Source organism: Chiloscyllium plagiosum, unplaced genomic scaffold (assembly GCF_037043375.1).
Source record: "Chiloscyllium plagiosum isolate Xiang-an unplaced genomic scaffold, Cpla_swu_hap1 HiC_scaffold_30, whole genome shotgun sequence".
Classification (NCBI taxonomy): Eukaryota; Metazoa; Chordata; class Chondrichthyes; order Orectolobiformes; family Hemiscylliidae; genus Chiloscyllium; species Chiloscyllium plagiosum.
Genome location: NW_028270168.1, coordinates 5,748,413 through 5,764,666, shown reverse-complemented (window position 1 = coordinate 5,764,666; position 16,254 = coordinate 5,748,413).

The window sequence follows — 16,254 nt, the reverse complement described above, 5'->3', positions numbered from 1 at the left end:
TGTGAGTATGTGGAGAAAGTGAGTGTGTGGAGAATGTGAATATGTGGAGAATGTGAGTATGTGCAGAAAGTGAATGTGGAGAATGTGTGAGAGTGTGCAGAATGTGTGAGTGTGTGGTGAATGTGAGTGTGTGGAGAATGTGAGAGTGTGGAGAATGTGAGAGTGTGGACAATGTGAGTGTGCGGAGAATGTGAGAGTGCGGAGAATGTGAGTGTATGGATATTGTGAGAGTGTAGACAATGTGAGTTTGTAGAAAATATGAGTGTGCGGAGAATGCGAGAGTGCGGAGAATATGAGTGTGTGGACAATGTGAGTGTGTGGAGAATGTGAGTGTGTGGACAATGTCAGAGTGCGGAGAATGTGAGTGTATGGAGAATGTGGGTGAGCAGAGAAAGTGAGAGTGTGGAGAATGTGTGATTGTGGACAATGTGAGCGCATTGACAATGTGAGTGTGTGGAGAATGTGAGTGTGGAAATTGTGAGTGTGTGGAAAATGTGAGTATGTGGAGAATGTGAGAGTCTGGACAATGTGAGAGTGTGGAGAATGTGAGTGTGTGGACAATATGAGAGTGTGGTGAATGTGAGTGTGGAAAATGAGAGTGTATGGACCATGTGAGTGTGTGGACAATGTGTGTTTGTGGAGAAAGTGGGACTGCGGTGAATGTGAGTGTGTGGAGGATGTGAGTGCGTGGAGAATGTGAGTGTGTGGAGGATGTGAGTGCGTGGAGAATGTGAGTGTGTGGTGGATGTGAGATTGTGTCGACAATGTGAGAGTGTGGACAATGTGGGAGTGTGGTGAATGTGAGTGTGCGGAGAATGTGAGTGCGTGGAGAATGTGAGTGGGTGGAGAATGTCAGTGTGTGGTGAATGTGAGATTGTGGAGAGTGTGAGATTGTGGAAAATGTGTGTGTGGAGAATGTGAGTGTGTGGAGAACGTTAGTGTGCAGAGAATGTGGGTGTGTGGACAATGTGAGAGTGTGGAGAATGTGAGTGTGTGGAGAACGTTAGTGTGCAGAGAATGTGGGTGTGTGGACAATATGAGAGTGTGGAGAAGGTGAATGTGTTGACAATGTGAGTGTGTGGAGAATGTGAGAGTGTGGAAAATGTGAGTACGGAGAAAGTGAGAGTGTGGACAATGTGAGAGTGTTGTGAATGTGAGTGTGCGGAGAATGTGAGAGTGTGGAGAATGTGAGTGTGTGGAGAATGTGAGAGTGTGGAGAATGTGAGTGTGTAGATATTGTGAGAGTGCAGAGAATGTGAGAGTGCGGACGATGTGAGAGTGTGGAGAATGGGAGTGTGTTGTGAATGTGAAAGTCTGGAGAATGTGAGCGTGTGGACAATGTGAGAGTGTGGACAATGTGGGAGTGTGGACAATGTGAGTGTGTGAAGAATGTGTGAGTGTGTGACGAATGTGTGAGTGTGGAGAATGTGAGTGTTTGGAGAATGTGAGTGTGTGGAGAATGTGAGAGCGTGGGCAATGTGAGTATGTGGAGAACGTGAGTGTGCAGAGAATGTGAGTGTGTGGACAATGTGAGTGTGTGGACAATGTGAATGTGTGGACAATGTGAGTATGTGGAGAACGTGAGTGTGCAGAGAATGTGAGTGTGTGGACAATGTGAGTGTGTGGACAATGTGAATGTGTGGAGAATGTGAGAGTGTGCACAATGTGAGAGTGTGGACAATGTGAGTGTGTGGAGAATGTGAGAGTGTGGACAATGTGATTGTGTGGAGAAGGTGAGAGTGCAGAGAATGTGAGTCTATGGAGATTGTGAGAGTGTGGAAAATGTGAGAGTGTGGAGAATGTGAGAGTGTGGACAATGTGAGTGTGCGGAGAATGTGAGCGTGCGGAGAATGTGAGTGTGTGGAGAATGTGAGTGTGTGGGCAATGTGAGAGTGCGGAGAATGTGTGAGTGTGGACAATGTGAGTGTGTGGAGAATGTGAGTGTTTGGAGAATGTGAGTGTGTGGAGAATGTGAGAGCGTGGGCAATGTGAGTATGTGGAGAACGTGAGTGTGCAGAGAATGTGAGTGTGTGGACAATGTGAGTGTGTGGAGAATGTGAAGAGTGTGGACAATGTGATTGTGTGGAGAAGGTGAGAGTGCAGAGAATGTGAGAGTGCGGATGATGTGAGAGTGTGGAGAATGGGAGTGTGTTGTGAATGTGAGAGTGTGGAGAATGTGAGCGTGTGGACAATGTGAGAGTGTGGACAATGTGGGAGTGTGGACAATGTGAGTGTGTGAAGAATGTGTGAGTGTGTGAAGAATGTGTGAGTGTGGAGCATGTGAGTGTTTGGAGAATGAGAGTGTGTGGAGAATGTGTGAGCGTGGGCAATGTGAGTATGTGGAGAACGTGATTGTGCAGAGAATGTGAGTGTGTGGACAATGTGAATGTGTGGACAATGTCAGTATGTGGAGAACGTGAGTGTGCAGAGAATGTGAGTGTGTGGACAATGTGAGTGTGTGGACAATGTGAATGTGTGGAGAATGTGAGAGTGTGCACAATGTGAGAGTGTGGACAATGTGAATGTGTGGAGAATGTGAGAGTGTGGACAATGTGATTGTGTGGAGAAGGTGAGAGTGCAGAGAATATGAGTCTATGGAGATTGTGAGAGTGTGGAAAATGTGAGAGTGTAGAGAATGTGAGAGTGTGGACAATGTGAGTGTGCGGAGAATGTGAGAGTGCGGAGAATGTGAGTGTGTGGAGAATGTGAGTGTGTGGACAATGTGAGAGTGCGGAGAATGTGAGTGTATGGAGAATGTGGGTGAGCGTAGAAAGTGAGAGTGTGGACAATGTGAGCGTGCGGAGAATGTGAGAGTGCGGAGAATGTGAGTGTGTGGAGAATGTGAGTGTGTGGAGAATGTGAGAGTGCGGAGAATGTGAGTGTATGGAGAATGTGGGTGAGCGTAGAAAGTGAGAGTGTGGACAATGTGAGTGTGCGGAGAATGTGAGAGTGCGGAGAATGTGAGTGTGTGGAGAATGTGAGTGTGTGGACAATGTGAGAGTGCGGAGAATGTGAGTGTATGGAGAATGTGGGTGAGCGTAGAAAGTGAGAGTGTGGACAATGTGAGAGTGCGGAGAATGTGAGTGTATGGAGAATGTGGGTGAGCGTAGAAAGTGAGAGTGTGGACAATGTGAGCGTGTTGACAATGTGAGTGTATGGAGGATGTGAGAGTGTGGACAATGTGAGTGTGTGGAGAATATGAGAGTGTGGACAATATGAGTGTGTGGTGATGTGAGTGTGTGGAGAATGTGAGAGTGTGGAGAATGTGAGTGTGTGGAGAATGTGAGAGTCTGGAGAATGTGAGAGTGTGGAGAATGTGAGTGTTTGGAGAATGTGAGTGCATGGACAAAGTGTGAGTGTGCACAATGTGAGTGTGTGGACAATGTGAGAGTGTGGAGAATGTGAGAGTGTGGACCATGTGAGTGTGTGGACAATGTGAGAGTGTGGAGAATGTGAATGTGTGGAGAATGTGAGTGTGTGGTGATGTGAGTGTGTGGACAATGTGAGTGTGTGGACAATGTGAGAGTGTGGTGAATATGAGAGTGTGGACAATTTCAGAGTGTGAAGAATGTGAGTGTGTGGAGAATGTGAGTGCGTGGACAAAGTGTGAGTGTGCACAATGTGAGTGTGTGGACAATGTGAGAGGGTGGAGAATGTGAGAGTGTGGACCATGTGAGTGTGTGGAGAATGTGAGAGTGTGGAGAATGTGAGTGTGTGGAGAATATGAGTGTGTGGAGAATGTGAGAGTGTGAACAATGTGAGAGTGTGGAGAATGTGAGAGTGTGGAGAATGTGAGAGTGTGAACAATGTGAGAGTGTGGAGAATGTGAGAGTGTGGAGAATGTGAGTGTGCGGAGAATGTGAGTGTGGACAATGTGAGTGTGTGGAGAATGTGAGTGTGCGGAGAATGTGAGAGTGTGGACAATGTGAGTGTGTGGACAACGTGAGAGTGTGGTGAATGTGAGTGTGTGGACAATGTGAGTGTGTGGAGAATGTGAGTGTGTGGACAATGTGAGAGTGTAGTGAATGTGAGAGTGTGGACAATTTGATAGTGTGGATAATGTGAGTATGTGGAGAATGTGAGTGTGTGTGGGCAATGTGAGTGTGTGGAGAATGTGAGTGTGTGGACAATGTGAGTGTGTGGAGAATGTGAGTGTGCGGAGAATGTGAGAGTGTGGACAATGTGAGTGTGTGGACAACGTGAGAGTGTGGTGAATGTGAGTGTGTGGACAATGTGAGTGTGTGGAGAAAGTGAGTGTGTGGACAATGTGAGAGTGTGGACAATGTGAGTGTGTGGACAATGTGAGAGTGTAGTGAATGTGAGAGTGTGGACAATTTGATAGTGTGGATAATGTGAGTATGTGGAGAATGTGAGTGTGTGTGGGCAATGTGAGTGTGTGGAGAATGTGAGTGTGTGGAAAATGTGAGAGTGTGGAGAATGTGAGTGTGTGGACAACGTGAGAGTGTTGTGAATGTGAGTGTGTGGTCAATGTGAGAGTGTGGTGAACGTGAGAGTTTGGACAATGTGAGTGTGCGGAGAATACGAGAGTGCGGAGAATGTGAGAGTGTGGAGAATGTGAGAGTGTGGAGAATGTGAGTGTGTGGAGAATGTGAGAGTGTGAACAATGTGAGAGTGTGGAGAATGTGAGAGTGTGGAGAATGTGAGTGTGCGGAGAATGTGAGTGTGGACAATGTGAGTGTGTGGAGAATGTGAGTGTGCGGAGAATGTGAGAGTGTGGACAATGTGAGTGTGTGGACAACGTGAGAGTGTGGTGAATGTGAGTGTGTGGACAATGTGAGTGTGTGGAGAATGTAAGTGTGTGGACAATGTGAGAGTGTAGTGAATGTGAGAGTGTGGACAATTTGATAGTGTGTATAATGTGAGTATGTGGAGAATGTGAGTGTGTGTGGGCAATGTGAGTGTGTGGAGAATGTGAGTGTGTGGACAATGTGAGTGTGTGGAGAATGTGAGTGTGCGGAGAATGTGAGAGTGTGGACAATGTGAGAGTGTGGTGAATGTGAGTGTGTGGACAATGTGAGTGTGTGGAGAAAGTGAGTGTGTGGACAATGTGAGAGTGTGGACAATGTGAGTGTGTGGACAATGTGAGAGTGTAGTGAATGTGAGAGTGTGGACAATGTGAGTGTGCGGAGAATACGAGAGTGCGGAGAATGTGAGAGTGTGGAGAATGTGAGAGTGTGGAGAATGTGAGTGTGTGGAGAATGTGAGAGTGTGAACAATGTGAGAGTGTGGAGAATGTGAGAGTGTGGAGAATGTGAGTGTGCGGAGAATGTGAGTGTGGACAATGTGAGTGTGTGGAGAATGTGAGTGTGCGGAGAATGTGAGAGTGTGGAGAATGTGAGTGTGTGGACAACGTGAGAGTGTTGTGAATGTGAGTGTGTGGTCAATGTGAGAGTGTGGTGAACGTGAGAGTTTGGACAATGTGAGTGTGCGGAGAATACGAGAGTGCGGAGAATGTGAGAGTGTGGAGAATGTGAGAGTGTGGAGAATGTGAGTGTGTGGAGAATGTGAGAGTGTGAACAATGTGAGAGTGTGGAGAATGTGAGAGTGTGGAGAATGTGAGTGTGCGGAGAATGTGAGTGTGGACAATGTGAGTGTGTGGAGAATGTGAGTGTGCGGAGAATGTGAGAGTGTGGACAATGTGAGTGTGTGGACAACGTGAGAGTGTGGTGAATGTGAGTGTGTGGACAATGTGAGTGTGTGGAGAATGTAAGTGTGTGGACAATGTGAGAGTGTAGTGAATGTGAGAGTGTGGACAATTTGATAGTGTGTATAATGTGAGTATGTGGAGAATGTGAGTGTGTGTGGGCAATGTGAGTGTGTGGAGAATGTGAGTGTGTGGACAATGTGAGTGTGTGGAGAATGTGAGTGTGCGGAGAATGTGAGAGTGTGGACAATGTGAGAGTGTGGTGAATGTGAGTGTGTGGACAATGTGAGTGTGTGGAGAAAGTGAGTGTGTGGACAATGTGAGAGTGTGGACAATGTGAGTGTGTGGACAATGTGAGAGTGTAGTGAATGTGAGAGTGTGGACAATTTGATAGTGTGGATAACGTGAGAGTGTGGTGAATGTGAGTGTGTGGACAATGTGAGTGTGTGGAGAAAGTGAGTGTGTGGACAATGTGAGAGTGTGGACAATGTGAGTGTGTGGACAATGTGAGAGTGTAGTGAATGTGAGAGTGTGGACAATTTGATAGTGTGGATAATGTGAGTATGTGGAGAATGTGAGTGTGTGTGGGCAATGTGAGTGTGTGGAGAATGTGAGTGTGTGGAAAATGTGAGAGTGTGGAGAATGTGAGTGTGTGGACAACGTGAGAGTGTTGTGAATGTGAGAGTTTGGACAATGTGAGTGTGCGGAGAATACGAGAGTGCGGAGAATGTGAGAGTGTGGAGAATGTGATATGTGGAGAATGTGAGTGTGGTGATTGTGAGTGTGTGGATAATGTGAGTGTGTGGACAATGTGAGAGTGTGGACAACGTGAGTGTGTGGACAACGTGACAGTGTGGACAATGTGAGAGTTTGGACAATGTGAGTGTGTGGAGAATGTGAGAGTCTGGAGAATGTGAGTGTGTGGAGAATGTGAGTGTGTGGAGAATGTGAGAGTGTGGACAATGTGAGTGTTTTTAAGAATGTGGGTGTATGGAGAATGTGAGTGTGTGGAGATTGTGAGTGTGCGGAGAATGTGAGAGTGTGGAGAATGTGAGTGTGTTTAAGAATGTGGGTGTATGGAGAATGTGAGTGTGTGGAGATTGTGAGTGTGTGGAGAATGTGAGAGTGTGGAGAATGTGAGTATGTGGACAATATGAGTGTGTGGAGATTGTGAGAGTGCGGAGAATGTGAGAGTGTGGAGAATGTGAGTATGTGGACAATGTGAGTATGTGGACAATGTGAGTGTGTGGAGAATGTTAGTGTTCAGAGAATGTCTGTGTTCAGACAATGTGAGTTTGCACAGAGTGTGAATGTGTATGGAATGTGACTGTTCAGAGAATGAGTATGAATGTGCAAAGTGTGAGTGTTTTGGGTGTGTTTGTTGAGACAGTGAGTGTGCGGAGAGTGTGAGTGTTGGTTGAGTGGTATTATCGCTGGGCAGTTAATCCACTGAACCAGGTAATGTTCTGGGGACCTGGGTTTGAATCCAGTAAAAAGAGTCCAATGATGAAAATGAATCCAGTGGCAGGAAATAACCATCTGGTTCACTAATGTTCTTTCGGGAAGGAAGCTGCCATCCTTTCCTGGTCTGACCTACATGTGACTCCTGACCCACAGCAATGTGAATGACCCCTAACTGCCCTCTGGATAAATAGGGATGGGCTCTGAATGCTGACCAGGCAGCGACACCCTCATACTGTGAATGAACAAAGGGAAAAAAAGCAAGTGTGCAGATTTTTGTTGGAACATTTTTAAAACTCCATATTGGTCTTTGCTACTTCTTTGAGAATGTCTGCCACAACACCTTGTTCTATCAGCAACTGGATGGGGAGCACATGCAAGTACAAGACATCTCTTACAGAAATTAGATGTAATTGCAAGTTGTGTAATTTTCCCAAAAACATGTCAAGGTCAACAAAGAGTAAGTACACCTCTCAATCTAACCATCGCGTAAATAACATGGTAACAAATACCCTACTGCGCTCTGCCTGGAGGGAAACAATAATTTTTATATATATTTTTATATTCTCGTGTTATGTTGATTCAGCAGATTGCATCTGCTTTTATCTTTAGCCAATTATAATTATAAAGAAAGACTTAGACATAGGCTGGTGATGCAATGATCAATTCGATGCATATATTTGAAATAATGTAACAGCATTTAGATCAAGGCAAAGTAAATTACAAAAAAAATTACTGATGTGATTATAGAGAAACCCCAAACAAGCAGATGCCTTTCTGAAAGGTGCAGTTAGATAACTATTACATATTGGAACAGCTTTCTCTTCATTAACTTTCACTGAGAAAGACAAGTCACACTGACTTTAGGGTGGCACGGTGGCTCAGTGGTTAACACTGCTGCCTCACAGCACCAGGGATTCAGGTTTGATTCCACCCTCGGGTAACTGTCTGTGTGGAGTTTGCACATTCTCCCCAAGTCTGCGTGGGTTTCCTCCGGGTGCTCCGATTTCCTCCCACAGTCCAAAGATGTGCAGGTCAGGGTGAACTGGCCATGCTAAATTGCCCATAGTGTTAGGTGCATTAGTCAGAAGGAAATTAGTCTGGGTGGGTTACTCTTCAAAGGGTCGGTGTGGACTTGTTGGGCTGAAGGGCCTGTTTCCATACTGTAGGTAATCTAATCTAGATAAATAACCACAGTTACATTGACCGGGGACCATTCTGCATATGTGAAGCTGGAGACAAAAGAAAGGTCAGTGAATTTAACTATCCACTAGATATGACAGGTGTACAAACCATAACACAGTTTGCTGCTCACATTCAATTCTGTTGCTACTGTAAAATGTTGAATCAGGTAGATGTTTCATAAATGTTTACAGATCAGGGCCCAATCCCTTGCAGACACTTTTATTAATATTATATCATTTTTATTCACTTCCGGGATGTAGATATCACAGCTTATTTCTTGTCCCTAGTTGCCCTTTGAGAAGGTGGGGGTGAGCTTCCTTCTTGAGCCGCTGCAGTCCCTCACAATGCCCTGAGGGAGGGAGTTCCAGGATTTTGACCCAGTGATACTGAAGGAACGGTGATATATTTACAACTCAGGATGGTGACTGGCTTGGCAGGAACCTGCAGAGGGTGGTGTTCCCATGTATCTGCTGCCCTTGCCCTTCTCGATGGGAGTGATTGAAGGTTTGGAAGATGCTGTCTGGTCATGGTGAGATCAGCAGAATCTTTGTCATGGATCCTCCAAACAAGAAACCCTCAAGATACGTTGACATTCCAGAGGTTAAGTCCAAAAATCTGCTGCATGTGGTTTTAAGAGACGGAAGAGTGATCTTCCACATCTGTGGTCCAAAATTTACCCTCTGCCCAAGATAATCACCCAAACCCCTTCTCTGTCATCCTCTGTGCTCACACTGCCAACAATGTATCTGAACACTAGGGGCTGCTTCAATCCAACCTCACTGTTATCCAGTTTCTCCTTTATTTCAGGAAGACATTTGGATGTGAAAAATGTTAAAATTGGATCATCTGGGCTGTCTGAATGAGAATTCTGCCTCATCCCTAGTTTATCAGCTTGAGATTAAAATGGTAGCCACACGTTCCTGGCCTCAGTCAGTACAGTCACATGTTTTTGATTTAGATTTGATTTGATTTATTATTGTCACATGGACCGAGATATAGTGAAAAGTATTGTTTTGCGTGCTATCTAGACAAATCAAATTGTATGTAAGTACGTCAGGGCAATAGAACAGAATAAGTGTTACAGCTACAGAGAGGATGCAGGGAAAGATCAACTCTAATAAATGAGAGGTCTGTTCATAAGTCTGATAACAGCAGGGCAAGAGAACATAGAACACAGAACATAGAAAAATACAGTGCAGTACAGGCCCTTTGGCCTTCGATGTTGCGCCGATCCAAGCCCACCTAACCTACACTAGCCCACTATCCTCCATTTGCCTATCCAATGCCTGTTTAAATGCCCATAAAGAGGGAGAGTCCACCACTGCTACTGGCAGGGCATTCCATGAACTAACGAATCACTGTTCTTGATATAGGCTGTTCTTGAATCTGTTGGTACGTGTTTTCAAACTTTTGTACCTTCTGCCCAATGGAAGAGGATGGAAGAGAGTATAACTGGGGTGGGAGGGGTCTTTGATTACACTGGCTGCTTTCCCAAGGCAGTGGGTAGTGTAGACAGAGTCAATGGGAGGAAGGTTGGTTTTCGTGATGTACTGGGCTGTGTTCACAACACTCTGTAATTTCTCAGCTGAGCTTTCCTATTCGCTCCCCTCCTCCATCCAGGAATTCCAAGGTTAATTGTAATGTTAGTAATGCTGTCTTCACCCAGGCCATCAACTTTAACCCAGATCAGGATTCAAACCTGGGATCTTCCAGGGCACCAGGACTTGATTCAACTCTGAGAAATGGATCATTTCCAAAAATACAGCTCAGGTTTCTCTGTGTTAGGAAGGATATTATTAAATTGGAGAGGACACAGAAAAGATTTACAATAATGTTATGGGGACTGGAGGGTTTGAGTTATAAGGAGAGGCTGAATAGGCTGGGACCTTTTTTCCCTGAAGTGTAGGAGGCTGAGGGGTGACCTTACAGAGGTTTATAAAATCATGAGGGGAATAGATAAGGTGACTAGCAAGGGTCTTTTCCCTAGGTTTGGGGGTATTCAAAACTAGAGGCTATAGATTTAAGGCGAGAGGGGAAAGATTTAAAAGGGACCTGAGGGACAACTATTTCCATTAAAAAGTGGTGCATGTGTGGAATGAACTGCCAGAGGAATTGGTAGGTGCAGGTACAGTTACAACATTTAAAAGACATTGGGGCAGGTATGTGAATAGAGGGATATGGGCCAAACGCAGGCAAATGGGGCTAATGTAGTTTGGGAAACTTGGTCAGCACGGGTGTGTTGGACTGAAGAGTCTGTTTCTGTGCTGGGTGTCTCGATGACTCTATGACCTGTAGGAAAGAATTCATCTTCATTTGAAAATTGTTGAAATGTTTAAATACTTAATGACAGAATTGAGTCTGTATCCATTCATTGCAGGCTGGAACTTGAAATAAGCAACCAATATATTAAAACACTGGATGCACTCAATGGATATATCATGGATTTTCCAATGCTGTCATGGCTAATGGCAGTGGCTGTGCAGTTTATAATAAAATATATAATAAAATGTGTATGATATACTAGACATGTAGAGTGTTGCAAGTGTTTCATTAGTGAAATCAAACTCGATTTCATTATGCAGTTACACCATGGAAACCAGAGTAAAGGTCAACATTCAATCGTGAGAACCCGCAAAATGTCCCTCTTGGCTCAGTTGTAGCAATCTCACTAATGAATCAGAGGGTTGTGGGTTCAAGTCACACTGCATATGAGATTTGAACACATCATTTAGCCTGACATTTCTGTAGGCTGCTGAAGGATTGATGCACCGTTGGAGGTGCTATCAGAAGCGAATGTGAAAGAACTAATGGCACTGTATCATCTGAGGAAGGGGGGGTTTACTTCCCGTTGCCCTGCCAAACCTTTATCCCTCAACACACACCAAAAAAAAATCCAAGATTATTTGGTCACTTATTTCATTGCCAGTTGTTAGGAGCTTCCTGTGCACAATCTGATCGCCACATTTCCTGTAGTACAGCAGTACAGTTGGTTCTGATAAAACATGATAGTTCTGTTCTTGTGCGATCGGACATTATAAGAAAATCGCGCTATAGCCATGCCATTTAAACCAATGGGATTGGAATCACATTATAACCAAGACAGATAAGGAAAATTCATGTTGTAGAAATAATGGTCTAAGCTCTCCAATTACGTTAAAGCCAATTTATGTTGAAGAAACACGCATGATAGCAGAACACACTGCATCTATATTTTTAAAGTCTTGAAAAGCCTTCTGACCATGAAATGTCATGCAATGTGCAATATAAATGTAGAAATGTGACTCTTTCCTTCCAGTGGTGACTGTGCTTTCCATTAAAAACACTGAATGGTCTCAATATTCTAAAGCCATCTCTTTAAACAGAGCATTGTAAAATTAACAGATTACAGTAAAGAAATATCTAATGTTACCTTAGAATTTATTCACCTTGACATTTTACCCTTTCCTCCATAAAATGCCAGGTGCTTATTTCAATAGAAACATCCCTGTGTATCTACTTGAATAACAAAATAGACAAATATCATCCTGAACAATGTCAGGATGGCAATTGAGATAACAACATTTATTCAGACATTTGAATCATTGAATCAGCAAGGAAAAGGAGAACAAAAATGATGCACAAAATCTTTACAGTTCGTTCGTGCATCTGATCAGACAAGTGAGAATCCAACTAGCTCTCTTTGATCTTCAAAAAAAATCACCGTCAGTGAATTCCCCACAAACACCATCACTGTCACTGAGTATCCCACCAACACCATCACCGTCAGTGAATTCCCCACAAACACCATCACCGTCACTGAGTGTCCCACCATCCCCATCACTGTCACTAAACACCCCATCAACACCATCACAGTCATTCCTTCCAACTAACATCATCACTGTCAGAGTCTGCCACCAATATCATCACAGTTACTGAGTCTCCCACCAACACCATCACTATCACTGAGTCTCCCACCAACACCATCACTATCACTGAATCCTGAACGAACACCATCACTGTCACTGAGTCTCCCACCAACATCATCAAAGTCACTGAGTCTCCCACCAACACCATCACTGTCACTGAGTCTCCCACCATCCCCATCACCGTCACTGAATCCCCCATCAACACCATCACCGTCACTGAATCCCCCATCAACGCCATCACTGTCACTGAATCCCCCACCAACACCATCACCGTCACTGAATCCCCCATCAACACCATCACTGTCACTGAGTCTCCCACCAACACCATCACTGTCACGGAATCCCATACCAACACCATCACTGTCACTGAGTTTCCCACAAACACCATCACTGTCACTGGGTCTCCCACCAAAATTATCACTGTCACTGAGCCTCTCACCATCCCCATCACCATCACCGAGTCTCCCACAAACACCATCACTGTCAATGAATCACCCACCACCACCATCACCATCACCGAGTCTCCCACAAACATCATCACCATCACTGAATTCCCCACCAACATCATCACTGTCACTGAGTCTCCCAACAACACCATCACTGTCACTGAATCCCCCACCAACACCATCACTGTCACTGAATCCCGTACCAACGCCATGACTGTCACTGAGTCTCCCATCAACATCATCACTGTCACTGAGTAACCCACCAACATCATCACTATCACTGAATCCCCCCATCAACATCATCATCGTCACTGAGACTCCCACCAACCCCATCACCATCACTGAATTCCCCACCAACACCATCACCGTCACTGAGTGTCCCAACACCATCACTGTCACTGAATCCCATACCAACACCATCACTGTCACTGAGTCTCCCACCAAAATTATCACTGTCACTGAGTCTGCAACCATCCCCATCACCATCACTGAGTCTCCCACAAACACCATCACTGTCACTGAATCCCCCACCAACACCATCACCATCACTGAATCCCCCACCAACACCATCACTGTCACTGAATCCCCCACCAACACCATCACTGTCACTGAATCCCCACCAACACCATCACTGTCACTGAATCCCCCACCAACACCATCACTGTCACTGAATCCCCCACCAACACCATCACTGTCACTGAATCCCCCACCAACACCATCACTGTCACTGAGTCTCCCACCAACACCATCACCATCACTGAATCCCCCACCAACACCATCACTGTCACTGAGTCTCCCACCAACACCATCACCATCACTGAATCCCCCACCAACACCATCACTGTCACTGAATCCCCCACCAACACCATCACTGTCACTGAGTCTCCCACCAACACCATCACCGTCACTGAGTCTCCCACCAACACCATCACCATCACTGAATCCCCCACCAACACCATCACCGTCACTGAATCCCCCACCAACACCATCACTATCACTGAGTCTCCCACCAACACCCTCACCGTCACTGAATCCCCTACCAACATCATCACTGTCACTGAGTCTCCCACCAACATCATCACCGTCACCGAATACCCCACTAACACCATCACTGTCACTGAATCCCACACCAACACCATCACTGTCACTGCATCCCCCACCAACACCATCACCATCACTGAGTCTCCCACCAACACCCTCACCATCACTGAATCCCCTACCAACATCATCACAGTCACTTAGTCTCCCACAAACACCCTCACTGTCACTTAGTCTCCCACAAACACCATCACTGTCACTGAATCCCCCCACCAACATCATCATCGTCACTGAGACGCCCACCATCCCCATCACTGTCACTGCATCCCCCACCAACAACATCACTGTCACTGAATCCCCCACCAACACCATCACCATCACTGAACACCCCACCAACACCATCACTGTCACTGAGTCTCCGACAAACACCATCACCGTCACTGAATCCCCCACCCACATCATCACCGTCACTGAATACCACACTAACACCATCACCGTCACTGCATCCCCCACCAACACCATCACTGTCACTGAGTCTCCCACCAAAATTATCACCGTCACTGTGTCTCCCACCAACACCATCACCGTCACTGAGTCTCCAACCAACACCATCACTGTCACTGAGTCTCCCACCAACATCATCATTGTCACTGAGTCTCCCACCAACACCATCACCGTCACTGAATCCCCCACCAACACCATCACCATCACCATCAGTGAGTCTCCCACCAACATCATCACTGTCACTGAGTTTCCCACCAACACCATCAACAGTCACTGAGTTTCCCACCATCCCCATCACTGTCACTGAATTCCCCACCATCCCCATCACCGTCACTGAATCCCCCACCAACACCATCACTGTCACTGAGTCTCCCACTAACACCATCACCGTCACTGAGTCTCCCACCAACACCATCACCATCACTGAGTCTCCCACCAACATCATCACTGTCACTGAGTCTCCCACCAACATCTTCATCGTCACTGAGACTCCCACCAACACCATCACCATCACTGAGTCTCCCACCAACATCATCACCGTCATTGAATCCACCACCAATGCCATCACTGTCACTGAATTCCCCACCAACACCATCACCATCTCTGAATCCCCCACCAACACCATCACTGTCACTGAGTCTCCCATCAACACCATCACCATCACTGAGTCTCCCACCAACATCATCACCGTCATTGAATCCACCACCAACACCATCACTGTCACTGAATTCCCCACCAACACCATCACTGTCACTGAATCCCCCACCAACACCATCACTGTCACTGAGTCTCCCACCAACACCATGACTGTCACTGAATCCCCCACCAACACCATCACTGTCACTGAGTCTCCCACCAACACCATCACCGTCACTGAGTCTCCCACCAACACCATCACCATCACTGAATCCCCCACCAACACCATCACCGTCACTGAATCCCCCACCAACACCATCACTATCACTGAGTCTCCCACCAACACCCTCACCGTCACTGAATCCCCTACCAACATCATCACTGTCACTGAGTCTCCCACCAACATCATCACCGTCACCGAATACCCCACTAACACCATCACTGTCACTGAATCCCACACCAACACCATCACTGTCACTGCATCCCCCACCAACACCATCACCATCACTGAGTCTCCCACCAACACCCTCACCATCACTGCATCCCCCACCAACATCATCACAGTCACTGAGTCTCCCAACAACACCCTCACTGTCACTTAGTCTCCCACAAACACCATCACTGTCACTGAATCCCCCCACCAACATCATCATCGTCACTGAGACGCCCACCATCACCATCACTGTTACTGAGTATCCCACCATCCCCATCACTGTCACTGCATCCCCCACCAACAACATCACTGTCACTGAATCCCCCACCAACACCATCACCATCACTGAACACCCCACCAACACCATCACCGTCACTGAGTCTCCCACCAACACCATCACCGTCACTGAGTCTCCAACCAACACCATCACTGTCACTGAGTCTCCCACCAACACCATCACTGTCACTGAGTCTCCGACAAACACCATCACCGTCACTGCATCCCCCACCAACATCATCACCGTCACTGAATCCCCCACCAACACCATCACCGTCACTGAATCCCCCACCAACACCATCACCGTCACTGAATCCCCCACCAACACCATCACTGTCACTGAATCCCCCACCAACACCATCACCGTCACTGAATCCCACACCAACACCATCACTGTCACCATCAGTGAGTCTCCTACCAACACCATCACCATCACTGAATCCCCCACCAACATCATCACCGTCACTGAGTCTCCCACTAACATCATCAACAGTCACTGAGTTTCCCACCAACATCATCACTGTCACTGAGTCTCCCACAAACACCATCACCATCACTGAGTCTCCCACCAACATAATCACCGTCACTGAGTCTCCCACTAACACCATCACCGTCACTGAGTCTCCCACCAACACCATCACCATCACTGAGTCTCCCACCAACATCATCACTGTCACTGAGTCTCCCACCAACATCTTCATCGTC